The sequence below is a fragment of the Meriones unguiculatus genome, chromosome 3 (assembly GCF_030254825.1).
Source record: "Meriones unguiculatus strain TT.TT164.6M chromosome 3, Bangor_MerUng_6.1, whole genome shotgun sequence".
NCBI classification, from domain to species: domain Eukaryota; kingdom Metazoa; phylum Chordata; class Mammalia; order Rodentia; family Muridae; genus Meriones; species Meriones unguiculatus.
Genome location: NC_083351.1, coordinates 62,997,200 through 63,016,861, shown reverse-complemented (window position 1 = coordinate 63,016,861; position 19,662 = coordinate 62,997,200). Strand labels below are relative to the sequence as shown.

The window sequence follows — 19,662 nt, the reverse complement described above, 5'->3', positions numbered from 1 at the left end:
ACCATACTCGGATGTAGCCCATGGCAGCTCAGTATCCAATTGGGTTTTTCTAGTAAGGGGAACGGGGACTGTCTGTGACATGAACTCAATGGCTGGCTCTTTGACCTTCCCCACCCCAAAGGGAATAGCAGCCTTGCTAAGCCACAGAAGAGGACATTGCAGCCAGTCCTGGAGAGACCTGATAAGCTAGGGTCAGATGGAAAGAGAGGAGGACTTCCCCTATCAGTGGACTTAGAGAGGGGCAGGGAGGAGATGAGAGAGTGAGGGTGGAATTGGGAGGAAATGAGGGAGGAGACTACAGCTGGGATACAAAGTAAATAAACTGTAACTAATATATAAAAAAATAAAAATTAAAAAAAATCCCCACATATATCAAGTAAGTGCTAGGCAAGTGTGCAGGGTTACATTTAGGAGATTTTCTTAGGAAACACCTTCAAAACAAATATGGGGACTTTCCTGAGAATTTAAGTCCTTAAACTGGATCAATGTTCCATTTTCTTTTTGTCAGTTGAAATAATTCTCAAAAGATTTAACTTTTTCTAAGCCTGCGTTCCCAAATCCCTGTACTTTGCTTCCAAATATGCTTTGGTTTTAACTCTTCTATTATAGAACTGAAATCTACTTTCATTCGTTTATTTGTAGAGGGATTAGAGTGCTGAGTATAACCAAGAGCTTACAGACGATGCTTGGAGACCTCCCATGACCAAGGAGATGGCATTACTTCTATCTTCAGACAACTGAGGATGCCTCCTCCTCCAATGGCTCCCCGCTCACAACTGTAGAGTTTCCATTTTACATCACATCTGTGATTGTCTGAATAATGGATATTGATTCTAATCTCTAAGAGCAAGAACCTCTGCTTGTGCTCCTAGGAGATTCCACTAATTAGACAAGGTCTCCTTTTCTTAAAGCCAACAGATTGTAGATGCTGACCACTCTGACATTTCAAAAGGTTTTCACAGCCACACCCAGGCTACCATATTACACTGAGGCCTCTTCAGATTGACACCCCAAACTATCATTATAATGTGTTTTTTTCATACCCCAGGTCTGGGGCATCAAATAATATAACGAAATATCCTGTGTAATCTAAATGAATTGCTTTATGAACTTTCTAATAATAATTTCAATGTCTTCTGCATCCTAATCTTTCCGTTTTATTATTTTGCATATTTTGCTGCTTACCCTTTGTTAGCATGTTAACTAATATAAAATATATGTAAATACTTCCACAAAACTAGTCAATAAGGTTATTATTCCCTAATACTAATCTTTTCCTCTTGTCTCACTGCAATGAATCTTCAACTCATTTCCAATCAGTGCAATATTTTATCTGATTTGAGTGTGTTATACTAAAGGCTTCTGTTTCTAACACTCGTTTTGTTGATGGTTTTGCATCATGTTATATAACTCATTTCTGGTCTAGTCTTACATGTAGATCTTAATGAGTTCCCTACTCCTGGGGACTTTATTAATCTCCTCCCTGGGGCCTTTTGACCCTTTCTTGCATGATCAGGCCTACCTCTAGTCCAGGTTCCCAGAGCCCTTTCATGCAACTCTGCTTTCCCATCTCATCTTTCCAGAGGTTTTAATTGTTTCTTCCATCTACTTATTTTCTCAGGATCTTGTGTGTTGTTGGAGTCACCCTAGAAGAGCTTTCAGAGGCCACAGATCAATGTCCTTTGTATATTTCAATGCAACTCAGGTGCTCTCAGTGTCAGAGTGATAATAGTTTCTACCTATTCATTTATTCATTGACTAGATTAACATTCCTGTGGACACATTTAATGACATGCACAAGGGGCTACAGTACTTCTTGTCTCCAGTAACATCATAACATTCCATAACATCATAACACTCACATCCCCAAGATGAACCAAGAGTGTTGGTGCAGGTAAAGAGGGGTCTCTGGCATTTATTTGTTACAATGAGGGCACTCTGAGACTTTTCGTTGTCTTGAAGATATAAATAGCTCTTAGTTAGGTGACATGCAATGATTGATGCTTGGAAATACCAGTGTGCAGGTAAAACAGCTTAGGGGTTAGAAATTTCTTTGGGGTCTAATGAGGATTTATAATTTAAAATGAGAAGTTAGAGAGTGCCTGCTGTAAAAGGTGGCAGGGGCCTCAGGGAGTGGAAGTACCCAGAAAAAATGGAGAAGAACATCTCTAGTATTGAGAGAAGTGTGCACACATACATACCTGGGATGTACAGAGGGTCTAGGAGATGGTTGAGTGTGGGTTGAGGTGCACTCAGGAGATGGTGCATGGCCTTGAAGAGTGATCCAGCTGTGAGGGCCGCTGAGGTTGAGCCAGATGACTCTTACTAACATAATCAACAATCCTTGGGCTGTTTTGAGTATGGTTTAATTATTTCAGGTCAAGGAAAATAGCTTAGATTGATGATTGCTATGGAACAAGTAAGAAATGATCATTTGAAATACAGTAGAAGAGGGAGCCAGCAGGACTGTCTGACACATAGGTACGGGGAGTGACCTGGAGAGATTGAAGACATCACCACTCTATCTGAGAAAAAAGGCTTGTGATACCTCCATTGTTACTCGATTTTTCCTCTTTCTAAGCCATACTCTCCAGGATCCACTGGGTTGTTTTCCCCTAAAAGCTGCTCCTATCTGCTACATCCTAAATCTTAGAAGCTACTGTCTTGTCTGAGTTTTAACTAACCATTTGACCTCAGTAGCAACAAGACCAAGGGCCACTCCGCTCTAACCCACCCCACATACTCTTTCACAAACCCTAACATCCTGTCTCTGCTGGTTTCCTCTCATGGGTTCTCACTCAGTTCCAAAAACTTCTCACTTCAAATCCAAATGCTCTTCTGGAGCATCATACATGAAATACAATGAGAGTGAGAAATCTGCTTACTCAGAAGCAGCCCTTGGTGCATTAGGACATAAATTAACTTCCAATGTAGAAGCCATATTTCTGTTTAAAAAAAAAAGTCAAAGAAGAGGACCCTGACTCACAGTCAAAATCATGTTATTAAATCAGTCTTAGTTCATAGAAACATTTCCAAGACTTTTACTGCTAGCTTGAAAATTCAACTTAATATTTTCCTTGTGGTTTTTGTTGTATCTATGACATAACTCTACTGTTGAGCATGGAAAAAATTAAGAAGTCAATTATTTATGGTCTTCAGAAAGGTAATTGGTTACCTAATGCAAAATAGTTATCCCTGAAAACATATATATACAGACAAAAAAATGGACTCAGCAGATTTTATTTATATATTTGTGCAAATGTAATTGTTCATACAGAGAACAGCCAAAGAAAAAGCCCTGAAATCATACATACACAAACAATAAAATTGGACTCAGAAAGTTGTATTTAAATAATTGGACAAATAGAATTGTTTTTATATATGACAAAGCCCTGAAATCACATATATACAAGCAATGAAAATGGACTCAGCAGGTTATATTTATGTAATTGTACATATATGATTGTTCATATATAAAACAAATAAAAGGGTAAGTAGAGATGGAAGGAGTTAAACAGAGTAAACATGAGAAAGCCTAGATGGAGAAAAATGAAAAGAAATTATGACATTATATTTTAATTAAAATGCATTTTAAAAAATTTACTTCAAAATATAAACTTACATTTATCATCCACTACATTAACTTATACTTTAAGTAAAGTTAAATTATACAGAACAACTGCTTGCTTATGAAAGTTTCTCAATCAATATTCGTTTTTTTAATTTTTATTTTTTTCTTCAAAATTTATTCATTATATCACAATTGAACCCCTCTTCCTCAACTTCCCCCAGTCCCGCACCACCCTCCTTCTTCCCCCATCCCCTAGTCCACTGAAAGGGGGAGTTCTCCACTATTGCCATCTGCCCATAGCTTGTTAAGTCTCATGAGGACTGCCTAGATTCTCTTCCTCTGTGGTCTGCCAAGGCCACATCACTAGGGGTGAGTGATCAAAGCAGACAACTAAGTTCATGGTAGAGGCATCCCCTGATCCTCTCACTCAGAAATCCACATGGAGACTGAGCTGCCAATTGGCCACATCTGAGCAGGGGGGTCTATGTCCTCTCCATGCATTGTCCTCCATTGGTGCATCAGTCTCTGCATGAACCCTAGACTCAGATCTTTTAGTTTTGTTGATCTCCTTATGGGGCTCCTGTCCCCTCCATGTCGCTCTATTCCCAGCCCTCTCTTCCTCCATAAGACTCCCTGTGCTCTGTCCAAAGTTTGATCCTGAATCTCAGCATCTGCCTCAATCCCCTGCGGGATGAATCCTTCCAGAGGACCCTCTATAGCAGGCTCCCATCCTGTTTCCTCTCTCCCACCACTTCTACTGTCTATCCTATTTGCCGTTCTGAATGAGATGTAAGCATCCTCCCTAGGGTCCTCCTTAGAGTTTAGCTTCTTTAGGTTTGTGGATGGCTGTCCTATATTATACGGCTAATGTCTGCTTATAAGTGAGTGTATACCAAGCCTGTCTTTCTGTTTCTGGGTTAGCTCACTCAGGATGATCTCTTCTAGTTTCATCCATTTGCCTGCAAATTTCATGATTTCCTTGTTTTTCATAGCTGAGTAGTATTCCATTGTGTAAATGTACCACTCTATAGAAATTGTTTCCTCAGTTAAAAAACACATTTTTAATATATTTTTTTTTAATTCTTAAATAATTTTATACATTCACTTGTATCCCAGCTGTAACCCTCTCCCTCTTTCCCTCCCAATCCTCTCCTCCCTCCCTCATGTCCACCCTGCCCCCTTCCGAGTCCACTGATAGGGGGTAAAACACATTTATTAATATTGAAGTATTTCAATACCCTGATTCACACTGATGTAATATGCCTCTCTTGAAAAGTCTGTTTAGTATTAATGGCAAAAGCCAACTTTTTTTCTAAACAACTAAGAATGTATTAAATTTCAGAATATAATTTAAAAAGTCACAACACAATCTAGGTTGCTAGTTTATTACATTTAGACTGGTGAACACGGTAACATAATTGAAATTCTGTCTCCGTTTCTGCTTCTGAAGTGATCAGTGAACATGCTGTTTTCATCTTCTTTGGGGTGTTTACTCCTTCACCCCAGTCCTTTACGGTGTGTTAATTACTCCCAGCTTTTCTCTCTGTACTCCTATCTCAATAGCAGTGAGTATAATAGACCTAGTTTCTCAAGAAAGATTAATTGCTCTTGAGAGTTTTTGAGTAAATATTTGTTATTCCATATAAATTCTTTCCTAATTTTTTTTGAAAATGCATTTCAAACCCTCTCCCTATCTTGTTAGGACAAAGAAAAAGATTCTTTTTTTTTTTCCCAACCAAATTACCGATGAACAGGCCATCGTTACTGTTTGAGTTGTTATTGTGGCCTCTTGTTCTTTCACTGTATGCACAAAAGGAAATGGCAAAGGAAAAGGGGAAAGCTGCAAACCAAAATTAAATATGTTAACCTCAACAGTCCTCATGCTTCTGGTGGTAGATGTGAGAGTATTCAGTATCTAGCCCAAGGTTCACAAGGCTTTTTTTTTAAATAGCTCCCAGATGTAAAATTTGACTAGCTGCATGACCTGGCCTAGTTATAACCACAACTATTAGAATAATCTACACACCTTGTCTTTCTCTGGCTCTTTACACTGTACTGCATTAGGAATATTAAGATTTGTGACAAACTTGTGGTTTCAAAAAAAAGAAACATGGAATTACAAAAGATTTCAAGAATTTGTTTGTCCCTGCATTCAGGGAATGCTGACAGTTGCTTTCTTCTTTCTCTGTGTCTGTTTAGCTACTGAGAATTCACTAACCAGAAAGAACACAACATTCTCAAAGTGGAATTAATATAGAAAATCAAAATGACATGTGAGTTAGATTTTTTTTGCATATAATCTTTTAGAAGATGTCTTCTATAACCAAATGACTTTTAAGTAGGAAAACAAAACAAATCTAGCCAAATTTTAATACTTATAACTTACATGTTCTGTCACATACGTCACATATGTCAAGTGATTACTTGGAGAATATAAATATATATTTCACTTTTATGAACTATCCTGTATAGTTGATGCTAAAATCTCCCTACTCCACTACTAATAGAACGGCTTATTTATTTTTATGCATAAGTAACTAGTGTTTAATCTTCATTTACATTTATGAACAGATGCTAAGGAAGATTATATTCAGCTCTATCAGGATGGGAATAGGCCAAACAATGATCTGTAGTAAGATAGAGAGATTGTGGTCACTGTAAAATGTGCATCAACAAGTAAAATAAGGGATTTACATTACTAAGGGTTGAAGCAGGTGCTGAGTAAAGAGATCTAACAGCTTTCTTTGTAGAGATGGGCTAGGGTACCCGAATTCCACCTGAGAGATGGGATAGCAGGTTCCGATCAGATAAGCAGTGTCTGATATTTAAGACAGGATGCTCACTGCTCTGGCAAGATCCTTGGCTGAAACTGGGTCTATCGGGGAAGCAAACATTAACCAAGATGGTTCAAAGCCTGGTATTTCTAATCAATCTTTATCAGGAATCACTCAAGGTACATGAGGAGTCATTAATACAGAATTAGATAAATGAAGTTCTACCAAGAAAGTATGGCTAAGAAAAAGGGAGTGAATGTGGGTAGGAATGGCATGGAAAGTGTAGAAGGAGAGGAAAATAGACTGGGTCGGGAGCCGCAGGTAACAGCACAGTTCTGACTCACACTGGTAAGCTGGTCAACAGCATCTCTTAGACTCTGGAGTTGGGCAGAGACAGCCAGGCTATGTTCTGTCTCGTGCTGTGTTTAGAAGTACTTTGAGGAGGTGTGGCTTTATCTAGTATCATAACCATATAGGTGAGCAACCTGTTTCGCAGGAGCTAGGCCATTTCTGACTCCAAGGTAGCATTTAATCAATGCTCAGTCCCCCCAACCTTGGTTGACCCAAGTTATTTGTTAACATCACAAAACCATAAAAAAGGGAAAATTTTAGAAAGTTCTCTCTTCGATTTTCTCACAAGCTAGGGGTGAGGTCTGTGGTTTTGTTCATGGTTTTCACTTTTCATTTTTTAAACTTTTATTAATTACACTTTATTCACTATGTATCCCCCATAAACCCCTCCCTTCTCCCCTCCTAATTCCACCTTCCCTCCCTCCTCTTCATGCATGCCCCTCCCCAAGTCCACTGATAGGGGAGGTCTCCCTCTCCTTCCTTCTGATCCTAGTCTATCAGATCTCATCAGGAGTGGCTGCATTGTCATCTTCTGTGGCCTGGTAATGCTACTCCCCCCTCAGGGGGAGGTGATCAAAGAGCAGGCCAATCAGTTTATGTCAGACACTGTCCCTGTTCCTATTACTATGGAACCCACTTGGACACTGAACTACCATTGGCTACATCTGTGCAGGGCTTCTAGGTTCTATCCATAAATGGTCCTCGGTTTTCACTTTTCTCTTCTTTTCTTTCTTTGTTTCTTTTTCTTTTTTTTTTTCTTTTTTGGAAACAGGGTTTTTCTGTGTAGCCTTGGTTGTCCTTGACTCACTTTGTAAACTAGACTAGCCTCGATCTCACAGAGATCCACCTGCCTCTGCCTCCCTGAATGGTGTTCATTCTTATTAACATTGCCATTTATGTTTGTATTCCTAATTCTGTATACTTAAATCAGAAGACAAAATAAATTTTGGGTATTTTTTGTTGTAATTTTTGCTTAAGATTCAAGCAATGGTATTTCTACATGCACAGAAACAAAGACAAAATAAAATCCAGGGCCTACTATACTATTGTGATAATTCATTATTAATATATGTGTGTGTGTGTGTGTTTATTTTCAATTAGGAGGCAAGCTATTTCTGGTTATGTGATATTACCTTTTAAAAAGGTCCAAAGGAAAAATAAGTAAAATAACGAAGTTCAGAACATCCAAGGCTGGTCCTAGGATTACATCACCTAAAATATATTTCCTATAGATACAAAACTAATCTGAATGTTAAAACCTCTAAGTCTCTCTGGTCTCAGGACTGCTGGATCTCAGGACTACTTTAGTCCTTTTGCGCACATACACAGTTAATGACAATAAGCACAGCATCGTTTCTGCAGTGAGCCCCCAGAACTTACCTTCACAGAAGCTTTCATTGGGGGCAGAGGTGACATCTGCTTCTACACAGCTTTCTGAGATCAAGTAATGTTCCAGTGGGAATGTGAAAGTGAATGTTGTCTGCTACAGGAGACCAGACGATGCTATGACCAGGAGAAATAGGACACCTGAGAAAAATCTGTGATCAAACATTATCTTTTGAAACCTTCAGACTTTTCCCTATTTTCTGTTGAACGATAATTGCTGGGATTCTGCAAAGCAGTAGGTATACATAGCTTTCAGTTTAATCTTTCAAAGAAAAGAACATCTGAGATGCAGAAAACACATGTAAATAGGAGAGTAGATCCTGGAGAACATGTTGTTAATGGTTTATATGAGGAGATGTAGCTTGAAAGAGCAAAGAGAAGAGGCATTTCAAAAGAACGGAGGGTGAAAATGTGGGCCTTCAAGGTGAGGGAAGACAGGTGGCTATACTTTCTAGGTAGAAGCTTAGGAGAAATTGAAATAATTATAATACTTGTTGAGTTTGTGAAAGAGGTTTTACCAAATTCACAGGCAGAGATTTTTGTGTACTTGCTAACATAATTCATTCTTTACCACAAGCCCCTGTGTTTTATCTTAAAGAAGAATCTTCTAGAATGCCTTAGAAACCAGTTATGGTTATGGGTTTCTTTGGTAAAAAACAAACAAACAAACAAAGAAACAAAAAAACTACTCAAAACATTTTTTATATAAAAAGTTAAGCTATTCTTAAAATAGTATGGGAATTCTACTTTATAAAAACATCCTAAAATTCATTTATTTTTTATTTAAGTACAAAAGCCTTACTTGTTGGAGTCTAAGAACTAGATCAGTGACCGGGAAAAGAAGCAGACACATCCATCAACATTACTCTTAATATACATATAGCAGGTTGAAAATACTTTGGGCAAGCTTTTTGAAGTGTCAGAAAAGCTTCTAATATAATAGTTATGCTTAAACGTATGTTTGCCCTTTAGAGTGTCAATAAGTTATATAACAAAAGTTGGTTTTGCCAGTTGATTGACATATTTTTATTCTGGCCAAGTGACATATTTTCATTCTGGCATAGGTGTTCATGCAGGATGCCATATAGGCTTAATAAAAGAATATCTGAAGGGCTGGTAAAGCAGCTCAGTGAGTACCATGCTGGCTGTGAAGTCTAAAGACCTGAGTTTGACTCCCAAGGACCCAGATAAAGCTACACATAGAAGCAGACTGTTTGTAATCCCACTGTTCCTGTGGAGAAATGGAAAGCTCAGGGGCCAGCTACCCTGACACAGAGTACCAAGTAAGAGTCTCTATCTCAAACGAGTTGCAAAGTGAAGACCAGACTGACACCTGAGCTGGTTATGGGGCCTCAACACACAAATCTGTTCCCATAGACACGAAGCCCACAACACCCACACCCACACCCAAAATAAAGTTTTAGAAGAATGCCTGAATTGTCACTCAGTTATACTTCTTTAAGAAAGTGTGTGTGTGTGTGTGTGTGTGTGTGTGTGTGTGTGTGTTTACATTTTAACAGTTGAGGAATTTCTGGGATACATCAAGTAAATATTGATAAATTAAGTGTATTAAATCTAATTGTAATCTCCCATTTTCCTTTGCACTCACATGTAAGTAATGTTAAATGCCATATGTCTACAGTCAGAAAAACATTGATATATATGAATATTAACCTTGAAGAAGGACAGTAAAAAAGGAAAAAAATGTTCTAGGATAGTGTGGAGCTATATCTAGCAGAAACCTAAGCTACTATAAATACAATGCAAATGCTGGCATAGCTTTTCCTGGTATCAAGAAACATGGATTGTTCTACCAGCTTCATCAGCTTTGTGCTCATTGGTGGAGGAGTGCATTAACACCAGCCTTCTTTAAAATATATATTAATCAGAGATATCCAAACTTTCCTGTAAAAGGCCATGTAGTCAATATTTTGGACTTTGTGCCATGTGATCTCTCCTACAACTCTGCTATGATAACAAAGAAATAGCTATGAAGAATATATAAACAAATGGGATGGTATGATTTCAATCAAACTTGATTAAAATTTTTGTGTAGGTGATAGGTGAGGTCTAATCTACAAACTGCAATTTTAGTAGAACTGGAAGGCTGTATTCTTGTGTTTAGTCATCTCTGTGTTCTGCCAATTCTTAATGGAAGTGAGCCACTCAGGGTCTCCATTTCAGAAAGCTTACTGATCTCTACCTGCCTTCTACCCACCATTTAATTTGATAGTAAGCTGCCTTGAAGCCATAGGAAAGAATAATATTTTTTCAATGCTGATATCTTTAAGCTTAGACTAGCGTTGGGAACCTCCCAGTATCTGGCAGATAAGATTACAGAGTCAGGATCTTACTTCCTTCAATGGTCACCTATGGCAGCCGTGTGATTACTGTAATTCCCTTCAGGACACAGGTGTGTCTGTCCTGTTCTAAAGAGGGTTTAAGTCTCCTAAAGTGGGCTTTCTCTATCATCTTCTATTGTCAGTAAAAATCAGAATCTTCCACTTCATATCATCAGGCTGGTGGATTGCCTGCGTTCTAGGCTGAGATCATCTCTGTCTCTCAGACTTTGCTGAATACAAATGGAACCGATAAACATCCACGTTTATTCCTTACCATTACAGTTTCTATGCCCACTTACTTTGCTTTCTGAAGAACAACAGTTGGCAAGCCGACTAAATATTTTTCCTCAGTGTAACCTTTTTAACCCTGCACAGTCCCAGCTCATGGCCAACCACAGTCAATGCCATAAACATTTTAGCTATAATACCTAACAGGTATCAAGACGGAGTCCAGAAGCAAATTCTTCAGAGGAATTTCTTCTTTGCTTACACAAAAGAAAATAAGCTGCACACTGCCCAAAGCCTCTGCAGTACTCACCATTCATCACTCATTTCATAGTACCTAACGACAACAAATACCCCATATGATGGACCCGGAAAAACATGAGTGGGAATGCCCTCTCCCTTCAAGGCTCTCTCAGGCAATATTTAGAGACAAATACTCACTCATTAGCTGGAATTTAGCCATGTGACTATACACAGACAGCTACTAGAGCAGTTGAGTGGCCGAGAATCCTGCTAGGTGCCCGTATCTACATGACAGGGAAAGTAAATATTAGAGGGTAATTATCAGCCTTGTAACAGGTCCTATATTTAATATTAAACAATTGATATTATCTTTGAGTTGGATTAGAGTCTGTGTACCCAATTTCAGTTAATAAAGTGGCATTCAATATTTATTGGGTGCTTGGGCAAATTTAGAAAACCTGAGTATGGGTGTTTAACCCGAGGATATGAAGTTTGGAGAATTCATTTAAGTCAACACAAGTTTTTTTCCAAGTTTTCAATTATCCATCACCTAGCCTGAAGCTCTTCACAACAAATAATTGAGAATGGCAAAGTTAAATATTTTTTTAAGTGATAGAATAGTCCCTAACTATGTATTTATATTTCTCAGTCATTGCTGATCACATTTTTATTCTGTATGGGAACTTAACTCAAAAGAGAAAGAGTGTTTAATCATATCCCAAAACACTAGTATCCTATGAAATGAATGTTGGTGTTTAGCTAAGGCCTATGCAGTTTTCTTTAGCTCACAAGGTAAATGGCTGTACATCTTTTTTAAAGTTTCCATTCAAATGAAATATATGTAGTGAGAATGAGAAATGTGGTCAAGACTGCTTTCTCTAGGCAGCAGAAAGTTGTTAAATCAAGAAAAGTAGTTTGGGCCTTGGGATGCATCTGTAGCTGTTTCACTGGACAAAGATTATGTAATGTCCAAAACAGGACCGAGCCTAAACTGTGTTTATTTTACTGTATCTACCTCTCTCTTTCTCTCTCTCTCTCTCTCTCTCTCCCTCTCTCTCTCTCTCTCTCTCTCTCTCTCACACACACACACAGACACACACACACACACAGACACACACACACACACACACACACCTCACAGTGCCTGAGGGGTGCATGGTGATCACTGAAGCACTATTCCATGAGTCAATAAGGGTGATTCGCTCCTGTCTTCTCCTCTCCAGGTCTTACTAACTCCCCCTTCTTTCATAGAAATCCCTGCACTCTGCCCAAAGTTTGGTTATGAGTTTCAGCATCTGCTTTGATACACTGCTGGGTAGAGTCTTTCAGAGGCCCTCTGTGGTAGGCTCCTGTCCTGTTACTTGTTTTCCCCTCATGCCACAGCACATACACATAACACCACTAATATGGAGGCTTGTGTGTACATGTGTGTATGTGCACACACACACATACACGTAATTTAAAAATCGAGAGAGAGGGTAAACATCTCTCAAGTGCCTTTGCTCTTCCTTTATAATTATCCCCAGTGTTTCTTCAAACAAATTTCACTGCATTTTTTTAAAGCTTATTTTTATGTTTCAAGCTTGCATTATCTCTTCGGGAAGGAATGTTTTTCTATTTTGTCATTTGTTATGCAAAAAAACCTTAAACTATTTGCTTCATATTAGGCACACTGATTTTTTTTTAAATGCACTATTAATTTCCTCTGTCAACAGAGAAGCTAAACAAAGATAGGCTTCAGCAGTGTCGTTAGTTAAAAGGATACTGATATGACCCAGGGAAATGCTGCATTAAAATTCTGCACGCACCTGTAGATGATGCCGCCAGCGGGGACAGCAGTCTTGAGGAATCTTTGAAACATCCATATCTCAGAATGGTTGCAGAGAACTGAAGCTATATCTGGTACTTAGAAAAGAACATGATACACTTAGGGGGTACACAATATTTATTTCACATTTTTGAATATTGTGTGTTTCTCTGCCAAATCACCGTGTCAAGCTTAGTCTAGGGAGGCCAGGTCTGCTAGCCTCACTTCTCTGAAGGGAACGAGAGAGTAAAGGAATGAATTATTATGCTGGGGAAAGACTGTGAATAATAGACAGTAGGCAAATGTTGTATCATAGTAACAAAGAACCTAGAAAGAAAACATTCTGCTATTGCTTTCTAAATATCAGTTTGTTATCATTCAGCCAATGTAGTGATGTTCCCCTGAGTAATAATAGAAAAGAGGGTACTCCAATGTCATCTTCCAGCTGCATTATCTCATGAATCATAGACTCTATGCTCTCCTTTTTCTCATTTTGGGAAAATAGAATCTGCATTTGAATTGTTTCAAAGCATGCAGTACAGTGGAATGAAGTACATTAATTTTGTTGTTTTTAACCATCCTCACTGTTGACCTCCAGAAAATTTTCAATATTACAAAATAAAGCCCTGAACCTTAGAAACAACATTCCTAAAACTGTCTATCCCAGGTCTGGTAACCTCTGCCCTACTGTCTGTACCCATGAGCTTGAACACTCGAGATCTTGTAAGTAAATCATGCACTATCTTTCCTTTTGTGTCTGACTTGCTTTACTTCTCCTATGGTGTTTAAGGTTTACCCATGTGGCTGGCTATATTAAAATTTCACTGTTTTGTGGTTGAATGGCATTCTGCTGTGTGCACCATGACTTTGTTTGCTCCAACTTAATAGTGGATGTGCAGAAACATATTTATATATATTTATATATCTTTCCACTTGTTTTTCTTTAGGGTCTCTACCTAGCAATAGACCTTCGGCATTCCTTGGGGATCTTTTCAGCCTTCTGAGGGATTGCTACATTGCTCCTGATTGTTCCCTTCTGCAATGTGTGATGCTAGGCCAGAGTGCAGTGCTGGAGTACCTCTCACCTGCCTGCAGGAGACAAGGGTCCCAATTTCTTCACATATTTATCAATCTTCTTTATTTTGAGTTATAATGATAGCGTATTAATGAGGGTGGAATAGTTGTTTTCTTTTATGGACAGATAACTTGTGTAGATGTCAATGTGTCTTGTCTCCCCTTTATGTTCAACCCAGTCCCTTCCTTGTCTGCAGAGTGGCTGAATGTTATTTATGTGTGCCTGCTTGTCTTGTGTACCACTATTTCCCACACGCATAGTCCATATTGAGTGGGTTCATGCACGGATAATAGAAGCAAAGACCATTGCTGCTACACCTAAGGAACTGAGTTTCATCCGTGAGACTTACATGGTAGAAAGAGAGGATCAACTCCCACAGGTTGTCCCAGATCTGTCCTCCAGACAAGGACTGTGGCCCATGCATAAACACACATACAATAAATAAATAAAGTGATAATTTTAAAGAATGCCAACAAGTAAATAAATGGTCATGTGGATGAATGCATCATAAAATCAAGAACCAACTGATGACTGTTCTTTTGGTGTTTTGATACAACGAGAGAGAGAATTATCACCACTGTGACTCGTAGGATTTTTTTTGTATGTATGTGTGCCCTGGTGTGCCTGTTTGGGTGTGTGTGTGCATATATGTGTTTAGTATACATAGCTGGGTACACGTGTGTACAGGTGAAAACCCAAGGTTGGCTTGGGACATCTTCTTCACCCACCTTGAGGCAGGAACTATTTTTACTGTTTTAGCTGGCCTGGCTAGCCAGCTTATTGCTAGGATTCCCTGTCCCTGCCTCTCATGCACTGAAATTAGGCCACACCCACCTGGTATTCACCGGGAGACTGGGATCCAGAGGGTGGTTTTATGCTTGCATGACAAGCAGTTTATCTCCTGATGACTCATACTTTGTGAGTCTTCAGAGCATTGAGGGCTGGGAGAAGTAAAAGCTGCTCTATCCTGAGTCTCTGCTCTCAGGCAGAGATTGCTGTTGGCTGCTTACAAACAGATACAGCAGACCACAAATTTATACAAACCCAACCTTAATCACCAGAATTCTAAAATTGATCATTAACTGATCAAACCAATGATCAAGGGAACAATCGAGAATTTCATTATACTATGGTTTTCCTGGACAATATTCTTAATACAGACAATAGGAAGCTGGCAAGCGTGAGTGACACTAATTGACAAGTGTTTTACTTCCTCTCCCTCAGGCATATGAACTACTGTACCATGCTGCCTTGTGGAGAAAACGGCATGCCCAGCTCTCTAGCAGCAAGAAGGGTTGGAAAGCTGAGGAGGAGCCTCAGGTTGATCTGATTTTTTTCATCAGGGCCTTGGTGCAAAGCTCTTATGGTGAACTCTGGAGTTAAACTCTGATACACTAATTAATTTTCCCTAGTTTTATTTTTAATTCAACATACAAGTTTGACCCCCCCCCCCAAATTAAGTAGACAGAGACAAAGAGGAAAGGTGAAGAAGTCTGTTACTTTTTGTAAGATAAGGATGCTTCCTCTCATCTTGCTTGACACTCATTTTGACACTGTGGGAAAAAAGAAAACAGCAACAGGGCAAGAAAATGCTGTGCATCCTCCAGTCTTCCAGGGACTATTGTCTTGCTGACCATGGTTAACAGTTCACTTCTACTTCCCCAAAATATCCTTCCTCCTTCCCCCACCCCTCTGTGTGTGTGTGTGTGTGTGTGTGTGTGTGTCTCCATTTTCCCTTCTCCCGCTCTCATTTCACACTGCCACAGAGTCGGAGAGGAAAGGGCACACTGTGGAGAGCATGCCCTCTGCCACCATCATGGATCTCAAAGTTAGCATCTTTTAAGATAAAGGCAAGTCATTTGGAAGCAATAAGGCAAGTCTGTTTTTATGAAATCATAAAGCAACCTGCGAAGGCCATCATCCACAGTGCTCATGAGCACTGTGAGCAGCCAGTTGTAGTATCGGATGTATGCCTGACCTGCTGAACAAGTGCTCACAACTGTGGAAGCTCATATGTGTCTCTACCTGGAGGAAGGCACACAGGCAGGAGAAGGCACAGCTCAAAGTAGGGCTCCATCAAGGCCTCTCTGAACTTAAGCCCCCAGTCTTGACAAAGGGTTCTTTCTCAGCATATCATATAACTGGTCTTCAGTCACTCACTCAGATCTCTTCAAGACTATTCCAAGTACAGCCTCACTTAGAAGCAACCTTGGTACTCTGGAATTCCCCAGGGGTCATCTGTGGTTGCCTTGCTCAAAAGATAAATGGCTGTTTTGTTGTTGTTGTTTTGTTTTTAAGAGAATTGTTCTCAGTTTTTCTTTCCTTGTGATGATTCACTATATTGGTAAATAGCTACATAAATCCTCAAAAGAAAGGAATGTTATCACTTTCAGGTAAATATGTGTGTGCCAATGATCTTCATTTGCATTATTGAATGAACCTTGGATACCATTGGCTGCATTTTTCTCCCCACTGGTAGGCCCATGTTCATTTAGTGCCCAAATTTGAGAAAAATCTGTCTACTGGATCATATCAAAAGGGAGACAAAATGTAAGGTTTTTTGTAACTTGTATTACCATAAAATTATCCACAGTAGCAAAGGAAATATTTAGGAAGACAGCCTGTCTGCTCTCCTGATCTTCTCTATATGTATATGGATTATTCCACAGGGAGCTCAGCAAATGATGACTTGACATCAGGAAGTCTGTGCTGTTCATCAAATGATGATGGTCTAGTTTTAACTTACTTTTAAATTGGAGCAAAGACTATTAAGAAACACCAATACGAACTGAGAGATGACTCAGTGGTGTTGAGAAATAGCAATAGGGAGATGGAGAGGTTGCTCAGCAGGGAAGAACACGTTTATTGCTCTGTCAGATGACTTGGATTTATTCCCAGCTCACAACCACCTGTAACTTTGGTTACTGGTAGTTGGACACCCTTCTGGCCTCCTTGGTCACTGTACACACAGGATTACCCTAACATCCATGCAAGCAAAACACTCATACACATCAAATAAAGATACATCCTTTTTAAAAATGAAGTAACAATAGTAGAAATAAATTCTTCAGTGAATTCATAATATTCTTCAAATATACAACAACGGCAAATTTGGAAAATGGCACCACTGTTTTCTTGCCAGAAAAAAAAAAAAAAAAAAAAAAGAATAATGGGTTGTAGAAAATTTTTGTACTTCCCACTCCAATTCTTATCTTTGTCTCTGTGTAGAATTTAACCATGTCCAATTTGGATCTTCTTCAAATCAGTATGTTCACTTTATCTGTCCCTTCTCTTCTCTGTGACATCAGACAATTACTTACAATTCATCTTTCTCCTCTTTCTCCTCCTCCTTTTTTCTTCTTCTTCTTCTCCAACTTTAAAGGTTACTCCAAGCATTTTCATATATACTAAAGTTGCATTAGTAGAATTTACATAACCTTAAAGGCAGTGTGCACTTTACTGAATTGGCTCATAAATACATTCAACAATTCTTTTCCAGAGTAGATACTGTCTTAAATACTAATATACAAGTAACAGCTCATGCTGAGTTAATGCTTCTAATAGAATAACCTAGAAATATGTTATTATATTGTGGCACCATCAACACTAGTACAAACCTGATTTGATTTCTGTTTGTCTCATTTGCACCGTACATGAAGAGAATTGCCCTAGGAAAGCGATTTTCCTGTCATTTGATCTTTATGAAGAAATTACACATAATTAACTTATTTCAATTTTAGTAAGTTACTAATTAGGTGATTCATTGAGATTCCAAAGGATTAATCTTTTGGCTTCCAGCATGGAAGTAAAAACGAATCCACTATCATAGAAAAAGCAAAACCATCAGGAGTTCTTGAGCCTCCAAAGAAAATAAATGATTGAACAAAAGAAAAGCAGCTAGAAGCTTTAATCTGAGCGTTTAAAGCAAGCTTGGGAGGATATACTCCTGCGATCAAAGCAATTGGTTTAACACAGGCATGAATTGTTTATGTGGCTAAGGGTTAACTTTTCCTTTGTGATGCTTACTTTTCTTAGATATCAAACCCATCATCTCTATGATGTCAAAATATTTTAGATTTCTCAGCAGGAGTTTCTCTACCTCATTGTTAAATTAAGCTTTATTGTTCCCTCCAGGTAACTTAACATTTAGTATCTAAAGGTCATTGTTGCACATACCTAAAATGGAAAATACGAAGTTTAACATCTGTATCTCATTATTCTCATCACAGTGGAAGGAAAAGAAGAAACAACAGATGTAAGGAAGATGGCCATAGTATGGGTAGGTGAGGCATATGGAGCTAAATTTAGCAGTGCTTTGTAGGGAGGTCTGACTCTGTATTATTTTCTGACAATTATCAGCTAGCATGTGGAATTGGTGCATATGAAAGCATTGAGAATTGGGATTGAACCCAATTTATTTTCTATTGTCTCCCCTAACCTGGTGAAAGGTCTTTGTTTTAGAAGCTAGGCATACTAGCTATAGAAGTAGAATTGATTTTAGTAGTTATCTTGACTTTGTGAGCTGTTATTTACAGTAAGAGCTGCATTTTTGAAGAGTGGCTTCAGCCCTGCTGACCTTGGCCATATTTCCACGTTTAGAGTTTTGCTCCATTTATCTTACTTGTCACTTCTGGAGTAGAGCAGAGGCCTGGCTAGCTTAGAGTGCTCCTAGATGGCGTGTATTTAAGCAGAGACACATGAATGGGGAGTTAAGAAAAACATGTTCTCAATTACCTTGTTCCTCTTAAGCCTGGCTCACAAGGTCCTTATTCATATGTATCACCTTGATACTGTCCCTGCCCAGAGTATTCAGCCAGTTCCTAAAACCTCAACACCAAATAGAGCCATACCTGAAGCCGACTGGATGGTGATCTCCACTCTAAAGTTCTCATTCTAGATATTTTGTTTCTCTGCTGTAAAAATTCACAGAATTGAGTAAGATGAGGGTGGTTGTCTTCATCAGGTGTCACCAGCAGTGGTAAATACATCAGAATATTTTTAAGAAAGGGGAGGAGCAGAATATAAGGGAAAAGGGTGTTCTTTTATCCTATTGTTAAGTAGTGCCCTCCTGATTAGTAATAAGTCACAGTTAACTGTTAGAACTGAGGCAGTGTGTTATTGGAGCCTATTAGATCAGCCGATTGCTTTTCAAATTTTAATAATAAGGTTTCAAGATTCATTTGAACTGAAAATGTTATTAAGAGTAACTAAAGCATCCCAACGTGAACATTTTCCATATTAAGTAGTATTTTAGATCCAGCCTTCAGCCTAAAGAACAAAAAAAAAAAATCTGTATAAAACCACATTTTTATTGACAGAAGACCAAATGGTCGTGGTCCTTAGTGTTTTCTAGTGTCTATGTATGTGTGTGTGGATACATGGAAAATGTGGATGGATGGATCCCACACTGCAGGCAGGAAAGTGAGGAGAGGAGAGGCAGTAAAGGACTGTGATTGTAAATGTCCTTCTGCTTCTATATTATCTCAAATTTATCAAGTAACACTTGTTCACTTAAAAGACATGGCGGGTGGTAGTGGCTGGTGAATACCTTTAATCCTAGCACTTGGCAGGCATAGGCAGGTGGATTTCCATGAGTTCAGGGCCATTCTCGTCTAAAGAGAGTGTTTCAGTAGAGCCAGGACTACACAGGAAAACCTTGTCTCATAAGAAAAAACAGAAGACATCTTTCTAAAACAGGATGTGTTCATGGCTTAAATGTGTTTTAAGGTGCCCCGTCATCAGAAATACAAACTGACTCCCTCTGTCCTCCTGTTACTGTTAAGATGCCTACTTTCACCAATAGTGGATCTCAGTGTCCACCCCGTGGGCCACTTCCACCTCCTACAGCTTTCCCAGCCTTCCAGAGCAGCAGCAGCAGCACCTGGGGA

The 19,662-nt window shown here is 38.9% G+C and overlaps 1 protein-coding gene and 1 long non-coding RNA gene across 2 annotated transcripts in view; one reads left to right on the top strand and one right to left on the bottom strand.

The window, feature by feature from the left end:
• Cntnap2 (contactin associated protein 2) overlaps window positions 1-19,662 on the top strand; it is a 2,202,731-nt gene that overhangs the window by 1,121,962 nt on the left and 1,061,107 nt on the right. The gene's annotated exons all lie outside the window — the stretch shown is intronic.
• The window catches only part of LOC132653077 (uncharacterized), a 42,748-nt gene continuing 34,209 nt past the window's right edge, over window positions 11,124-19,662 (bottom strand). Inside the window, exons 2-3 of the long non-coding RNA XR_009590736.1 lie at window positions 12,701-12,797; window positions 11,124-11,176 (exon numbers count right to left, since the gene is read on the bottom strand). This is a non-coding gene — a long non-coding RNA (uncharacterized LOC132653077). The remainder of the gene's footprint in view (window positions 11,177-12,700; window positions 12,798-19,662) is intronic.